Source organism: Chiloscyllium plagiosum, unplaced genomic scaffold (assembly GCF_037043375.1).
Source record: "Chiloscyllium plagiosum isolate Xiang-an unplaced genomic scaffold, Cpla_swu_hap1 HiC_scaffold_12, whole genome shotgun sequence".
In the NCBI taxonomy this organism is placed as follows: domain Eukaryota; kingdom Metazoa; phylum Chordata; class Chondrichthyes; order Orectolobiformes; family Hemiscylliidae; genus Chiloscyllium; species Chiloscyllium plagiosum.
In genome coordinates, this window is record NW_028270150.1 from 36,580,787 (window position 1) to 36,597,121 (window position 16,335).

At 43.3% G+C, this 16,335-nt stretch overlaps 1 protein-coding gene across 2 annotated transcripts in view; it reads left to right on the forward strand.

The window, feature by feature from the left end:
- The first annotated feature begins 711 nt into the window (after window positions 1-711).
- The window catches only part of tfg (trafficking from ER to golgi regulator), a 118,657-nt gene continuing 103,033 nt past the window's right edge, over window positions 712-16,335 (forward strand). For both annotated transcript variants that reach the window (XM_043701129.2, XM_043701130.2), the window contains exon 1: window positions 712-841. The gene's annotated coding sequence lies outside the window, so the exon portion shown is untranslated. The remainder of the gene's footprint in view (window positions 842-16,335) is intronic.

Consider the following 16,335-nt stretch of genomic DNA (forward strand, 5'->3'; position numbering starts at 1 on the left):
ATTTACATATCAAAGAACAGAAACCAGCATATCCCATTCTAAAAGATGAAAGATTTAATCTAAAGTAATGCATCACATCTCCATGACACTGGACTCCTTCTGCCATAAATTCTGTGATCAGGATCTTATTCTTCACAACCACCTGATGAAGGGGCAGCACTATGAAAGCTAGTGCTTCCAAATAAACCTGTTGGACTATAACCTGGTATTGTGTGATTTTTAAGTAGATCTATTTAGGATTTCTGGTCGGCATGAAAGGGTCTATTTCTGTGCTGTACATCTTCTTCATAAATGCAGCACGCTTTTGATGATCAGGGAGTCCAGGATCAGAGATCATAGTTAAAGGATATAGGGTAGACCCTTTAGGACTGAGATGAGATAAAAAATTTGTACGCTGGAGTAGTGAGGCATTCCCTGCTACAGAAAGCAATTGAGGCCAAAACATTAATTGTTGGCAAGATGGAGTGAAATGTAGTTCTTATGGCTATGTGAAGGAAGTGGGGAAAAGATCCTGAGTTGGAATGATCCGCCAGAATGATAGAACAGGCTGCAAGAGCCGAATGGCCTGCTCTTATTTTCTATTAGCCCCATTCAATAAAGAATCTTTTTTTTACAGAGCAGAAATTCTTCAGGTGAACAGACTTCCTGAGAAATGTTAAAAAGGTAAAGTGATAAATGCAGGGAGGGAAATGCCAACCTGTGTGTTTGGAGCGCGCATGCTCGCTGCGTTTTGCCACGTCCAGAGACGGCAGGCCCGGGAGAGGAGGAACGGCAGGAGCAGGAGTTCCCGTCTCTAGGAGCAGGCACCGAGCTCGCTTCAGAAAAACACACACAGCCAGAGGTTTGTACCTCTCTCTCTCACACACACATATACACATTGCGCAGAGCTGCAGCATTGAGTGAGCGGTGAAAGGGGTGGGTGCGGAGGCCGCTCCAAGTGGGGAGCGGGCCCCGGGCCTACTCCCAGGCCGGCTCCCATCAACCAACCTACCGGCCCCCTCGGGTCTTCCTTTCCCTGTTGGAGCCGCTCGTTTCCACCTTTCCGGGTCCAGAGAGAGCCCGGTTCAGGATGTGGCGGCTTCCTATGGAGGGGGTTGGGGGTGGGGGATGCGAACGAACGGGCAGGAAGTAAATTAGTCCCGGTTCAGTAACACAGGCGTCTTCAGAGGGGGGAGGGTGGAGGGATGTGGGGGTTGGCTAATGGGAGGGAGACTGGGGGAGGTTAACGGGGGGGGGGGGGATGTGGGGGTTGGCTAATGGGAGGGAGACTGGGGGAGGTTAACGGGGGGGGGGATGTGGGGGTTGGCTAATGGGAGGGAGACTGGGGGAGGCTGACAGGGGAGGGGATGTGGGGGTTGGCTAACAGGGGAGGGGATGTGGGGGTTGGCTAACAGGGGAGGGGATGTGGGGGGAGGCTAATGAGGGAGGGGGCTTTTGTTGTGACTATTGGATGGAGCGGGTTCCGAGACAGTTTCGCAGATGTGACGGATGGGTCTGTGTAAGCTTTTGAACTGGTACTTAGTGGAAGGGTTTGTGCTGAACTTAGTGGGGTTTATCACGGTAATGATTTTGGGACGTTTGATGTGATTTATGGAGGAATGATTTTTGGGATGAGTTTGGTATAAAAGTGATAGATAATGGTTGTGTGGAAAACAGGGAGCTTGCTGCTAAGTGGGAAGGTTTGAGTAACTAACAAAAACGTTAAATAAATAAATGTATCTGTAATTGAGGAAACAAGTATTTTTTTCAGTCAAATAATGATTCTCCAGTAACAGCAACTTCTACCTGATGAGATGATTTTCTATCAGCAAGCTCTTTGAACTTAGCGAGTTTTGAAAAGATTTGTAGCACAGTTTGAGGTTCTGGATGTAGATTTGCTCGCTGAGTTTTCAGATGTTTTGTCACCATGCTCAGTAATATCTTCAGTGAGCCTCTGGATAAAGCACTGGTGGTGTAGCCTGCTTTCTATTTATGTGTTTGGGTTTTCTTGGGTTGGTGATGTCAGTTCCTGTGGCAATGTCATTTTTCATTATGATGTCAATTCCTGTTCTTTTTCTCAGAGGGTGGTAAATGGGATTTAAGTCAATGTGTGTGTGGATAGAGTTCTGGTTGGAATGCCATGCTTCTAGGAATTCTCATGCATGTCTCTGTTTGGCTTGTCCAAGGATGGATGTGTTTCCCAGTTGGTGGTGTCCTTCCTCATCCATTTGTAAGGATACTAGTGAGAGTGGGTCATGTCTTTTTGTGGCTAGTTGATATTCATGTATCCTGGCAGTTAGTTTTCTGCCTGTTTGTCCAATGTAGTGTTTGTTACAGTTCTTGCAAGGAATTTTGTAAATGACATTAGTTTTGCTTGTTGTCTATATAGGATCTTTCAAGTACATTAGCTACTGTATTAGTGTGTTGGTGGGTTTGTGGACTACCATGATACCAAGAGGTCTGAGTAGTCTGGCAGTCGGTACCGAGATGTCTTTGATGTAGAGTAGAGTGGCTAGGGCTTCTGGATGTGTTTTGCTTGTTTGGATGAGGAACAAGGCATTCCAACTGGAACTCTATCAACAAACACAAAAGAACAGGAGATGACATCACCATAGGAAATGATGTCACCACGTGAAATGACATCATCAACCCAAGGAAACACAAACATAAAAATAGAAACCGGGCTTTATCCAGAGGCTCACTATTACCTAGTCTGGTGACGAAACATCTGAAAACGAACCTTCCAGCGCAGTGGGCAAGCTTACATCCAGGCTGTTTAAACTATTAACTTAAAATGGTTATGCAAGTATAACATTTTATGCATAGATTGTCATAAAATTGCATTTCACTTCCTTGGTTATACTGCTTCTGGAAGAGATAGGTCCGATTAAAAACAAGCTCAAACGATAATTTAATCTAATCTAATCTAAAAGATGGACAATTTTGGACATTTGGTGAAGCTTTGATAATGGAGGATAAGGTGAATTGAAGGAGCATGATGAGTCAAATCAGTTTGAATTTGGGTCAGTTGTCCTATGTTCATGCCACATGCATCCCTTTGAAGTGCATTTGGGTTGACGTGAGCCCGGTTCTTTGAGTCCAATGTTTTTATTGTTTGCTATTGAGCAGAATACTAAGTATTCCAGAATTATCAATTCTAACTTTCACTTTAACTCTTTGCAAAAGCTGTACATGACTCAGAGCTTCAGTAGTATAGTAGTAATTGTATATTTGAGCATACTATACGTACAGATTTATTTTCTTTGGGAATGAGTGTACAGATGTCATGGTGAATGAGAGGTGAGAACGTGTTCCCAAAAACTCAGAATTTAATACTGGAATATTTTTCAGCATTTTGGGGCATGTTTCTCATTTTGTTTTATACACTATCCTCTATTGTTCATTTGTACACACCATTTTATTACTTGATTCCTGGTTTAACAATAGTCCATTTGTACCTAGAATTATTGATAGTGATGTTGTTAGATATTCCCAATCTGTGTTAATACTTATTAATACTTAACATCTTGCTAAAGTTGTAGACAAAAAAATTTAGCATGAATAAAGGAAGCTTTTCTCTGGAAATATTACAAAAGTACTATCTAGGTCACAATATTGAAATAGTTAAAAAGAAATAATTGCCTCAGAGCCCAGCAGTTCATCAGACAACAACTGATTATATTGCCTTGACTTTGAGTTATTTTTGGAATTGTGTTGTTGAAGTTAGAATATAATGTTTTAGTACAGATGAGCATAGTGTACAATCATAATAGAGAGCAGACGCAGATGATAAATGAATATTTATGTATGACACATATGTTGTCAAGAACTGACCATCACGTTTAATCTGTACCTTTCTGTACAAAACTGGGATGAGTATATGCAGTGTATATCAAAAATTCTTCCATCCAGAAATATTTCATTGTCGTACCCAAGCTTTTAAGCTGTATTTCATGCACAGTGGAGTCCATTTATACTGTTAAATACCTATTTATATTACTTTTGCATATATGCCAAGTTATTGATACAGATGGCGATATTGGATTTAATCCTCAGTGAGGCAAGATGAGTCATAGGAACATTGGAACATAGGAATTACGAGAGGGAGGAGGCAATTCAGCCTGTCAAGCATGCTCACTATTTAACATGATCATGGCTGATCTTATCCTGATCTCAACTCCACTTTCCTGCCTGCTACCCATAATCCTTTATCTTGTTTTGCATCAAAATATGTCTATTTCTATATTGAATCTGTTGATTGATTCTGCCTGCACTGCAGTCTGGAGCAGAGTTCCACAGATTCATAGAAACTGTTCCTGCTCATCTCAGTTTTTAATTTACCTCCTCTCACTCTATATCTATGCCCTCTTGTTCGAGACTATCCCACAGGGGGAACATCTATTCAACGTTCATCTTGTCAATCCCCTTTAGCATTGTTTACCTCAATCAGATACTCCCCTCTCTCTTCTGAACTTCAGCAAGTACAAGCCCAAGCTATTTAACTATTCCTCATATGACGGCCCTTTCAACCCTGGAATCAATCTGGTAAACCTCCTCTGAACTGCCTCCAGTGCCACCACATCCATCCTTAAGTTAAGGAGACCAAAACTGGACACAGTATTCCAGGTGTGATCTCATCTTATGTAATTGTAACCACTTTCCATTTGCCTTTGTTATTAATCGCTACATCGGCATACCCGCTTTGTGCAATTCATGCACAAAGACAGCTAGATCCCTCTGCACTGATGCACTTTGTATCTACTTCCCATTCAAATAATAATTTGCTCTTTTATTTTACTGGCCAAAATGGGCACCCTTGCATTCATCCACATCAAACTCCATCTGCCAGATTCTGACTCAGTTTTTGTGAAGAAATTATTATCTTCCACTGTGAAAACAAGAGACAAAATACGGTTTAGTACCTTTGCCATTTTAGTCCTTTCAGTGCAGTCAAGCAAATGGTCACAAATTGGTGTGAGTTTTCTGTATTTCAAAGTGTTGGCTTTTCAGTATTCAGAGCCAAAGTTTAAACACTCTAGCCTTACTTTAATCTCCTCCCTCCATGCACATCCTTCACCCACTCCAGCCAAACTTCAAAACTAACGTGTCGCTATGACATCAGCCACTGAAATGTTAATAGTGTATATATCTCCAGACTGAAAATTGAGGTTGAAGTTGAAATCCGAAGTAAATAGGGTGAACATGTTGAGTTGCCATGATGAAAGTCAGGATTTCTAGTCTTCATCTTGTTTCAGGGGATTACAAGGTTGTTGGTCCATACATTCAGCAGATGTTATTTTTCATATGTTTTTTGAAAGGTAATTTATTTGAGAAGTACCAAACTTGCATTTTATGCGGTGCTTGGAATTTCCTCTGAATATACACGACATTTAATAACTGGAGGATCGCTACTTCAGGCGTGGCTCAGTTGGTAGTATTCTCATCTGAGTCAGAGGTCTAATGCCCACTCCAGGGATTGAACACCGATATCAAGACTGACATTTCAGTGCATTACATATGAAGGTATGAATTAGGAGCGCATGTAGACCATTTGTGTCCTTCAAGCATGCTCTGCTGTTTGATAATATCATGACTGACCTGTTTGTTTTCTGCGTTCCACGTTCCCATTAACCTTGTTATTTCCTTGCCTAATAAGAATCCTGACTACCACCTCCTTTAAAAATATTCAGTGACCATGCATCCAGTGCCTTCTGAGGTGGAGAGTTCAAAAGCTGAGCAACCCTTTGAGAATAAAAATTGCCTTCATTATTATCTTAAAAGGGCGTTTCCCAATTTTACAACACTCACCTAGAAGAGTGCATAACTTTTCCAAATTCACCTTGTTAAGACCATTCAGGATTTTATATACTTCATTCAAATGATCCCTCACGCTAAGTAGAAGTCAAAACTATCCAATCTTTCCTGATCGCTCAATCCCCTCATTTTAGGCAATAAGGGACAAATAAAATTACGGCACAGGAGCAGGCCCTTCGGCCCTCCAAACCCTCCGATCCAGATCCTCTATCTAAGCCTGCTGCCTGTTTTCATAGGATCTGTATTCCCTTTGCTCCCTGCCCATTCATGTATCTGTCTAGATACATCTTAAATGATGCTATCGTTCCCATTCATACTGCCTCTGCTGGCTTCATGTTCCAGGCACCTGCCATCCTCTGCAGAAAGAACTTTCCACACGTATCTCCCTAAGCATGTCCCCTCTCTTTGAACTTGTGACCCCTAGTAATTGAGTCCTCAACTCTGGGAAACAGTTTCTTGATATCCACCCAGTCTACCACTCATGATTTTGTAGGCCTCAATCAGGTCCCCCCCGTAACCTCCGTTTTTTCAGTGAAAATAATCCTAATCTACTCAATCTCTCCTCAGAGCTAACATCCTCCATACCATCCTAGTGAACCTCCTCTGCACTCTCTCCAAATCATCCACATCTTTTTGATAATGTGGTGACCAGAACTGTAGGCAGTGTTCCAAATGTGACTGAACCAAGTCATAGACAACTGTAACATGACCTGCCAACTCTTGTATTCAATACCCTGTCCGATGAAGGAAAGCCTTCTTGACCTGCATTGCTACCTACAGGGAACAATGGACCTGAACACCCAGATCTCTCTGTATGTCAGTTTTCTCCAAGATTTTTCCATTTACTGTATAGTTCGCTCTTGAATTGGATCTTCCAAAATGCATCACTTTGCATTTGCCCAGATTGAACTTAATCTGCCATTTCTCTGTCCAACTTTCCAATCTATCTATATTCTGCTGTATTCTCTGACAGTCCCCTTTACTATCTGCTACTCCATCAATCTTGGTGTCATTTGAAAACTTGCTACTCAGGTAACCTACACCTTCCTCCAAATCATTTAAAACAGTGGTCCTAGCATGGATCCCTGTGGGACAGTACTGGTCACAGGTTTCCATTTTGTGAAGTTCCCTTCCACTACTACTCTGTCTCCTGTTGCCCAGCCAGTTCTCTATCCATCAGCTTGATCACCCTAGACCCCATGCGACTTCACCTTCTCCACCAGCCTACCGTGGGAAACCTTATCAAACTGCTTACTGAAGTCCATGTATATGACATCTACGTCCCTTCCCTCATTAATCAACTTTGTCACCTCTTCAAAAAAATTCTATTGGGTTTCTAAGACATGACCTTCCTGCACAAAACCATGATGCCTATCACTGATGGGCCCATTTTTTCTCAGTTGGTATATTTACAGCCCAGGAACAGGCCCTTTGGCCCTCCAAGCCTGAGGGCCATATATAGTAACCCTCATTATCTTCTCCAGCAGCTTCCTTACCACTGATGACAGGCTCACAGGTTTGTAATTATTTGGATTATTCCTGCTACCCTCCTTAAACAAGGGGCAACATTAGCAGTTCTCCAGTCCTCTGGGACCTCCCCTGTGTTCAAGGATGCTGCAAAAATCTGTTAAAGTCCAGCTATTTCCCCCCTCACTTCCCTCAGTTACCTGGGATATATCCCATCCAGACCTGGGGACTTGTCTACCTTAATGCCTTTTAGAATACCCAACACTTCCTCTCTCCTTAAGCTGACTTGACTCCGAGTAATCACAGATCTATCCCTAACCTCAACATCCACCATGTCCCTCTCCTCAGTGAATACTGATGCAAAGTATTCATTAAGAATCTCCCCCATTTTCTCTGACTCCGCACATATCTTTCCTCCTTTGTCCTTGAGTGGGCCAACCCTTTCCCTAGTTATCCTTTTGCTCCTTATATAAGAATAAAAGGCTTTGGGGGTTTCCTTAACCTTTTTCACTAAGGATATCTCATGACCCCTTTTAGCCGTCTTAATTCCTTTATTCAGATTGGTCCTACATTCCCTATATTCTTCCAAAGCTTCATCTCCCTTCAGTCGCAAATCTTCTCTGAACTGCTTTGAACAAGTTCACATATTTTCTTAAATAAGGGGATTAAGACCACATAAGATATTCAAGATGTGCTGTCACCACAGCTGTTTATAGCTGAAGCAGTTGCATCTTTCTTTTATGTTAATTTCCTCTTGTGATAAAGGATAGCATTCCATTATCCTTAATCCCTCCTTATACTCATTGAGACAGATCCACAAGAATACCTAGCATCCTTTTGGAGTTTGTCTGCAATTCTGCACTTGAATAATACTCTACCTTTTTTATTCTTCCTGACAAAGTGAATAACTTCACATTTTCCCACATGTGCCAGAGTTTTGCCCATTCATTCAACCACTTTGTATCTTCCAGCATCCTCATTATTTCATCTTCACAACATACTTTCCCATCATCTTTATCTCATCTGCAAATTTAGACATTGTGTTTTCATTCCCTTCATCTTGAGTTTTTTTCCAGTTGCTAACTTCCTAAATGATTGGTTCTAAAATCTTCTCCACAGCAGATGTCAAAATAACAGGTCAATAATTCCACAGTTACTGTCGTCTTCCCTTCTTGAGACATATTTGCTACTTTTAAGTTGGATGGAACGTTTCTGGTATATTAAATTTTTGAAAATTAACACTGGAGTATCTAATACCTCATTAACTATTTCTTTTAAGATGAGATCTGTCAGGACCTGGAGACTTTTAAACCTGCAGCTCTATCCATTTGCACCACAATACTTCCCTAGTTATAATTTCAGCAAGCTTTCACTTTCCATTTTAGTATTATCTTCTCCTGCTTCCACTCTATCTCTTGATGTGTTGCATTTATCGAGTTTGATCCCTTGTCTCCTTCGTGTTTTGTTTAAATCCCTCTGGGCACCATACCTTAGGAAGGACGTATTGGCCTTGGAGGCAGAACAGCATAGGTTTATAGGAATGAGACCTGGACTTCAGGGTTAATTTATGAGGAAAGATGATAGAAATTATGTTGATTTTCTCTAGCATTTTCAAGGTTAAGAGTTGATCTTATTGAAGTCTTCAAGATATTAACAGGAAAAGCCAGGGTAGGTAAACTATTTCCACTGTTTGAGGATTTTAGAACTAGGTGGCATAGTCTGACACTTAGGGCCAGTGAGACTGTTCAGTAGAAATGTTAGGAAGCACTTCTACACAAAAAGGCTATTAGATGTTTGGAATTCCCATACACAAATGGCAGTGGATGCTAGATTAGTTAATTTTAAATCTGAGATACATATTCTTTTGTTAAGCAAAGATGTTGTGATCTTGGATAACAGTATATGGGGTTTGGCCACAGATCAGTCATGACCTCATTGAATATTAGAACATACTCGAGGCTGAATGGACTACTCCAGTTCCTATGTTCTTCTCTACTTACCCTATGTATGTGGTTTACAGAGACATCAGTCCTAGCACAGTTCACGTGTAGATTGCCCCATCAGTTCAGATCCCATTTTCCTCAGAACTGGAGCCCATGCCTCACAAACTGAAACCCACTTCTCTTACATCAGACTTGGAACCACACATTTATTTCTCTGATCTCATTCATCCTATGCCAGTTCTCAGATGGTTCATGTACTAACTCAGATATTGTTACCTTAGAAGTTCTGCTATTTAATTTAACTCCTAGCTTCCCTCTGGTAGAACTGGGAAAGGATTTTGCTTTACCATTCATACTGATATGGACCATAACCATTGGATCCTCTCCTCCTCACCGCAAATTCCTCTTCCGCCTAGAGCAGACGTGACCTCTGGCAAGTGACAGATAATAGAGCTGCCTGGACTTGAGCTCTTTCCTGCAGAGAACAGCGTTAATCCACTATACTATCTCCTACCACCATCTTGACTGTTATTGAAGCAGTACTCAGATCAGTTGCTTAATTTTCTGATTTTTTGATAGTTATCTGATTAAAATCCTGGTCTGTAAGTTTAAAGAATGCATATAAACATGGATTTAGGGATTTCTGTTTAGATTTGTATCATTAACAGCCACAGGTGAAGTGCCCACAGACTAGAGGGTGGCTAATGTTGTGCCATTATTTAAGAAAGGCTGGAGAGGAGTGCCTGGGAGCGTAACGTGCATGGTGGGTGAATTGTTAAAAGGGATTTTGAGAGACAGAATCTATAGGCATTTGGAGAGGCAAGGACTCATTTAGGATAGTCAGCATGGCTTTCTGTGTGGCAAGTCATGTCTCACGAATTTGTTTGAGTTTTTTGAAGGATTGTCCAACAAAGTGGATGAGTGCAATGCAGTAGATATTGTTTACATGGACTTCAGTAGGCACCAGATGGTAGATTGTTGAGTAATGTTAAATCTCATGGGATCCAGGGAGAGCTAAACAATTGGATACAAAGGTGGCTGGACTGTAGAAGACAGGGTGGTGGAGGGTTGATTTTCAGACTGGAGGCTTATGACCAATGGTGTGCCACAAGGATTGGTGCTTGGTCCACTGCTATTTGTCACTGATATAAATGATTTGGATGAGAATTTAGAGATATGGTTAGTAAGTTTATGGATGACACAAGATTGGTGGTATAGTGGACATTGAAGGAGGTAATCTGGGAATTCAACAAGATCTTGATTGACTGGGCCAGTGGGCTGAGGAATGACAGATGGAGTTTAATTTAGATAAATGCAAGGTGTTGCATTTTGGTAAAACAAACCAGGACAGGACTTGCACAGAAAACAGTAGGACCCTGTGGAGTATTATAGAAGAGATTTCGAGATACAGGTTCACAGCTCTTTGAAAATGGAGTCACAGGTATGCAGGGTGGCGAAGATGGCCTTTGGCATGCTAGCTTTCATCAGTCACAGCATTGAGTATAGGAGATGGGACATTTTGTTGTAGCTGTACAAGATGTTGGTGAGACCACATTTGGAGTACTGCCTGCAGTTCTGTTCGCCGTAGTATACTATATACTATTAAACTAGAAAGAGTGCAGAAAAGATTTACTAGGATTCTACCTGCAAAGTTTGAGTTATAAGGAGAGGTTGGATAGGCTGGGACATCTTTCCCTGGAGCATAGGACACTGAGAGATGACCTTATAGAGGTATAAAAAATCTTGAAAGATATAGAAAAGATAGATAACCGACAGCTTTTCTCCATGATAGGGGAGTCTAAATCTAGAGGGCATAGGTTTAAGGTGAGAGAGGGGAGATACAGAAGGATCCAGAGGGGCAGTTTTTTTTAGAGTATGGTGAGTGTGTGGAACAGGCTGCCAGAGGTAGTGGTGGAAGCGAGTACAATTTTGTCATTCAAGAAACATTCACACAGGTACGTGGATGGGATAGATAGATATGGAGGGATATGGACCAAACACTGACAAATGGGACTAGTTTAAATTGTGAATGTTGGGCCGTATGAGCAAGTTGAGCCAACCTTGTTTAAAAGTTGTTGACCTCTGACTAGTTAGTGTGGTTAGTAGGTTTGCAGATGACACCAAAATTGCAGGTGTAGTGGACAGCGAAGGTTATTTCAGATTACAACGGGATAGAACATAGAAGAAAACAGCGCAGTACAGGCCCTTCGGCCCTTGATGTTGCGCCGATCCAAGCCCACCTAACCTACATTAGCCCACTATCCTCCATATGCCTATCCAATGCCCGCTTAAATGCCCATAATGAGGGAGAGTCCACCACTGCTACTGGCAGGGCATTCCATGAACTCACGACTCGCTGAGTAAAGAACTACCCCTAACATCTGTCCTATACCTACCCCCCCCTTAATTTAAAGCTATGCCCCCTTGTAATAGCTGACTCCATACGTGGAAAAAGATTCTCACTGTCGACCCTATCTAAACCCCTAATCATCTTGTACACCTCTATCAAGTCACCCCTAAACCTTCTTTTCTCTAATGAAAACAACCCCAAGTGCCTCAGCCTTTCCTCATACGATCTTTCTACCATACCAGGCAACATCCTGGTAAACCTCCTCTGCACCCGTTCCAGTGCCTCCACATCCTTCCTATAGTATGGCGACCAAAACTGCACACAATACTCCAGATGCGGCCGCACCAGAGTCTTATACAACATGACCTCAGTACTCCGGAACTCAATTCCTCTACCAATAAAAGCCAGTACGCCATATGCCGCCTTCACCGCACTATTTACCTGGGTGGCAACTTCCAAAGATCTGTGTACATGGACACTAAGATCCCTCTGCTCATCCACACTACCAAGTATCCGTCCATTAGCCCAGTACCCCATCTTTTTATTACTCTTACCAAAGTGAATCACCTCACACTTAGCTACATTGAACTCCATTTGCCACCTTTCTGCCCAGTTCTGCAGCTTATCTATATCCCGCTGTAACCTGCCACATCCTTCCTCACTGTCTACAACTCCTCCCACTTTCGTATCATCCGCAAACTTGCTCACCCAACCTTCTAACTCCTCCTCCAGGTCATTTATAAAAATGACAAACAGCAATGGTCCCAAAACAGATCCTTGCGGAACACCGCTAGTGACGGCACTCCAAGATGAACCTTTGCCATCAACTACTACCCTCTATCTTCTTCCAGCCAGCCAACTCCTAATCCAAACCTCCAACTCACCCTCTGCCATACCTCCGTATTTTTTGCAGTAGTCTACCATGGGGAACCTTATCAAACGCCTTACTAAAATCCATATACACCACATCTACCGCTTTCCCCTCGTCCACCTCCTTAGTCACCTTCTCAAAGAAATCAATAAGGTTTGTGAGGCACGACCTGCCCTTCACAAAACCATGCTGACTATCCTTGATCACATTATTCCTATCCAGATGTTCATAAATCCTATCCCTTATAATTCTCTCTAAGATTTTGCCCACAACAGAAGTGAGACTCACCGGCCTATAGTTACTAGGGTTATCCCTACTCCCCTTCTTGAACAAGGGAACCACATTTGCTAGCCTCCAATCTTCTGGCACTACTCCTGTAGACAACGAGGACATAAAAATCAAGGCCAATGGCTCTGCAATCTCCTCCCTTGCTTCCCAGAGAATCCTAGGATAAATGCCATCAGGTCCAGGGGACTTATCTATTTTCACCCTTTCCAGAATTTCCAACACCTCTTCTCTACATACCTCAAAGCCATTCATTCTACTTAATTGTGACTCAGTATTCACATCGGCAACAATGTCCTGTTCCTGATTGAATACTGACGAAAAGTATTCATTCAGTGTCTCCCCAATCTCTTCAGCCTCCACACGCAACTTCCCACTACTATCCTTGACTGGACCTATTCCTACCCTAGTCATTCTTTTATTCCTGACATACCTATAGAAAGCCTTAGGGTTTTCCTTAATCCTCCCAACTAAGGACCTTTCATGTCCCCTCCTTGCTGTTCTTAGCTCTCTCTTCAGGTCCTTCCTGGCTACCTTATAACTCTCAATCGCCCCAATTGAACCTTCACGCCTCATCTTTACATAGGCCGCCCTCTTCCCTTTAACAAGGGATTCCAATTCCTTATTAAACCACAGTTCCCTCACACGACCCTTTCCTCCCTGCCTGACGGGTACATACTTATCAAGGACACTCAATAGTTGCTCCTTGAACAAGCTCCACATATCAATTACGCCCTTGCCTTGAAGCTTACTTTTCCAAGCCACACATCCTAAGTCATGCCTCACCGCATCATAATTTCCCTGCCCCCAGCTATAACTCTTGCCTTGCAGTGCACACTTATCCCTCTCCATCACTAGAGTAAAAGTCACCGAATTGTGGTCACTGTCCCCAAAGTGCTCACCTACCTCTAATTCTAACACCTGGCCTGGTTCGTTACCCAGAACCAAATCCAGTATGGCCTCACCTCTTGTTGGCCTATCTACATATTGTGTCAGGAAACCCTCCTGCACACATTGGACAAACACTGACCCATCTAACGAACTAGAGCTATAGCTTTCCCAATCAATATCAGGAAAGTTAAAGTCCCCCATAACAACCACCCTATTACTTTCACTCTTCTCCTGAATCCTCCTCGCAATCCTTTCTTCTACGTTTCTAGGACTATTAGGAGGCCTGTAAAAAAACTCCTAACAGGGTGAGCTCACCTTTCCTATTCCTAACTTCAACCCAAACTACCTCAGATGGCGAGTCTTCATCTATCGTCCTTTCCACAGCTGTAATACTATCTTTGACAAGCAATGCCACCTCCCCCTCTTTTACCCCCACCTCTGACCCTACTAAAACATTTAAACCCTGGAACCTGCAACAGCCAATCCTGTCCCTGTTCTACCCATGTCTCCGTAATAGCCACAACATCGAAGTCCCAGGTACCAACCCACGCTGCAAGTTCACCTACCTTATTTCGTATACTTCTTGCATTAAAGTATACACATTTCAAGCCACTTTCCTGTTTACAGGCACCCTCCTTTGAAATTGATGCCATGTTCCTAACCTCCCTACACTCCAGGTCCTGCACCCTAAAGCTACAGTCTGGGTTCCCATGCCCCTGCAGAGTTAGTTTAAACCCCCCTCAAGAGCACTAGCAAACCTCCCACCAAGGATACTGGTGCCCCTCAGGTTCAGGTGCAGACCATCCTGTTTATAGAGGTCCCACCTTCCCCAGAAAGAACCCCAGTTATCCAAATACCGGAATCCCTCCCTCCTGCACCATCCCTGTAGCCACGCATTTAACTGTTCTCTCTCCCTATTCCTCGACTCTCTATCACGTGGCACGGGTAACAAACCAGAGACAACAACTCTGTTCGTTCTAACTTTGAGCTTCCAACCTAGCTCCCTGAAAGCCTGCCTAACATCCTCAGTGCTCCTCCTACCTATGTCATTGGTGCCAATGTGGACCATGACTTCGGGCTGCTCCCCCTCTCCCTTAAGGACCCGGAAAACACGATCAGAGACATCACGTACCCTTGCACCTGGGAGGCAACATACCAAACGTGAGTCTCTCTCGTTCCCACAAAACCGCCTATCTGTGCCCCGAACTAGCGAGTCCCCAATTACTATTGCTCTGCTCTTCTCCACCCTTCTCCCCCTCTGCCTCCCAAATGATCCTAAGTTCATGTGCCCGAAACGTCGAATCTTCTGTTCCCTAGATGCTGCCTGACCTGCTGTGCTGTTCCAGCAATAAAGTTTCAGCTCTTCTCCACCCTTCCCTTCTGAGCAACGGGGACAGGCTCCGTGCCAGAGGCCTGAGCCCCATTACTTACCCCTGGTAAGTCTCCCCAACCCCCCACAAGTATCCAAAACGGTATACTTGTTCTTGAGGGGAACGGCCGCAGGGGGTCCCTGCACTGGCTGCTTCCTCCCAGTCCCCCTCACTGTCACCCATCTATCTGCCATCTTTGGAGTTACTACTTCCCTAAAGCTCCGATCTATGACCCCCTCTGCCTCCCAAATGATCCTAAGTTCATCCAACTCCAGCTCCAGTTCCCTAACACGGTCTTGGAGGAGCTGGAGATGGGTGCACTTCCTGCAAGTGTAATCAGCAGGGACGTCCATGGCATCCCTCACCTCAAACATGTTGCAAGAGGAACATTGCACTGCCTTCACTGCCATCCCTCTGAAAGTAAACTTTTATATAAAAAAAAACTGGGTCTAAAGAATACAACAAGCAAAATGCAGCACTTACCTACTTACCACAACGGGTCTTATTATTTAGGTTAGAGGAGGAGGGCGGGTGGGAGATACTATCTCTGTAGTGCCTCGGGTTCTTCTCCTGCGCGCTTTTAAAGGGAAAAAAAACCTACCCGGCTGCCCCTCTGGTCTTCGTCACTTCCCCCTGCTGCTCCCGCTCTTTCTGTAAAGAGAGAAAAAAACACCGCTACCGGTAAGTAATTTTAAAGCAAACTGTCTTACCTTAGCTGCTGCTCGCACTCAAATCTTGATCAGATGGGCAACGGGCTGAGAAGTGACAAGGGAGTTTAATTTAGATAAATGTGAGGTGTTGCATTTTGGGAAAGAAAATCTTAGCAGGACTTATATACTTAATGGTAAGATCCTGGGGAGTGTTGCTGAACAAAGAGACCTTTCAGTGCAGGTTCATAGCTCCTTGAAAGTGGAGTCGCAGGTAGATAGGGTAGTGAAGAAGGCATTTGGTATGCTTTCCTTTATTGGTCAGATTATTGAGTACAGGAGTTGGGAGGTCATGTTGCAGCTGTATAGGACATTGGTTAGGCCACTGTTGGAATATTGCGTGCAATTCTGGTCTCCTTCCTATCAGAAAGATGTTGTGAAACTTGAAAGGGTTCAGAAAAGATTTATGAGGATGTTGCCAGGGTTGGAAGATTTCAGCTATAGGGAGAGGTTGAATAGCCTAGGGCTGTTTTCCTTGGAGCGTCAGAGGCTGAGGGGTGACCTTATAGAGGGTTATAAAATCATGAGGCACATGGATAGGATAAATAGACAAAGTCTTTTCCCTGGGGTTGGGGGAGTCCAGAACTAGAGGGCATAGGTTTAGGTTGAGAGGGGAAAGATACAAAAGAGACCTAAGGGGCAAATATTTCATGCAGAG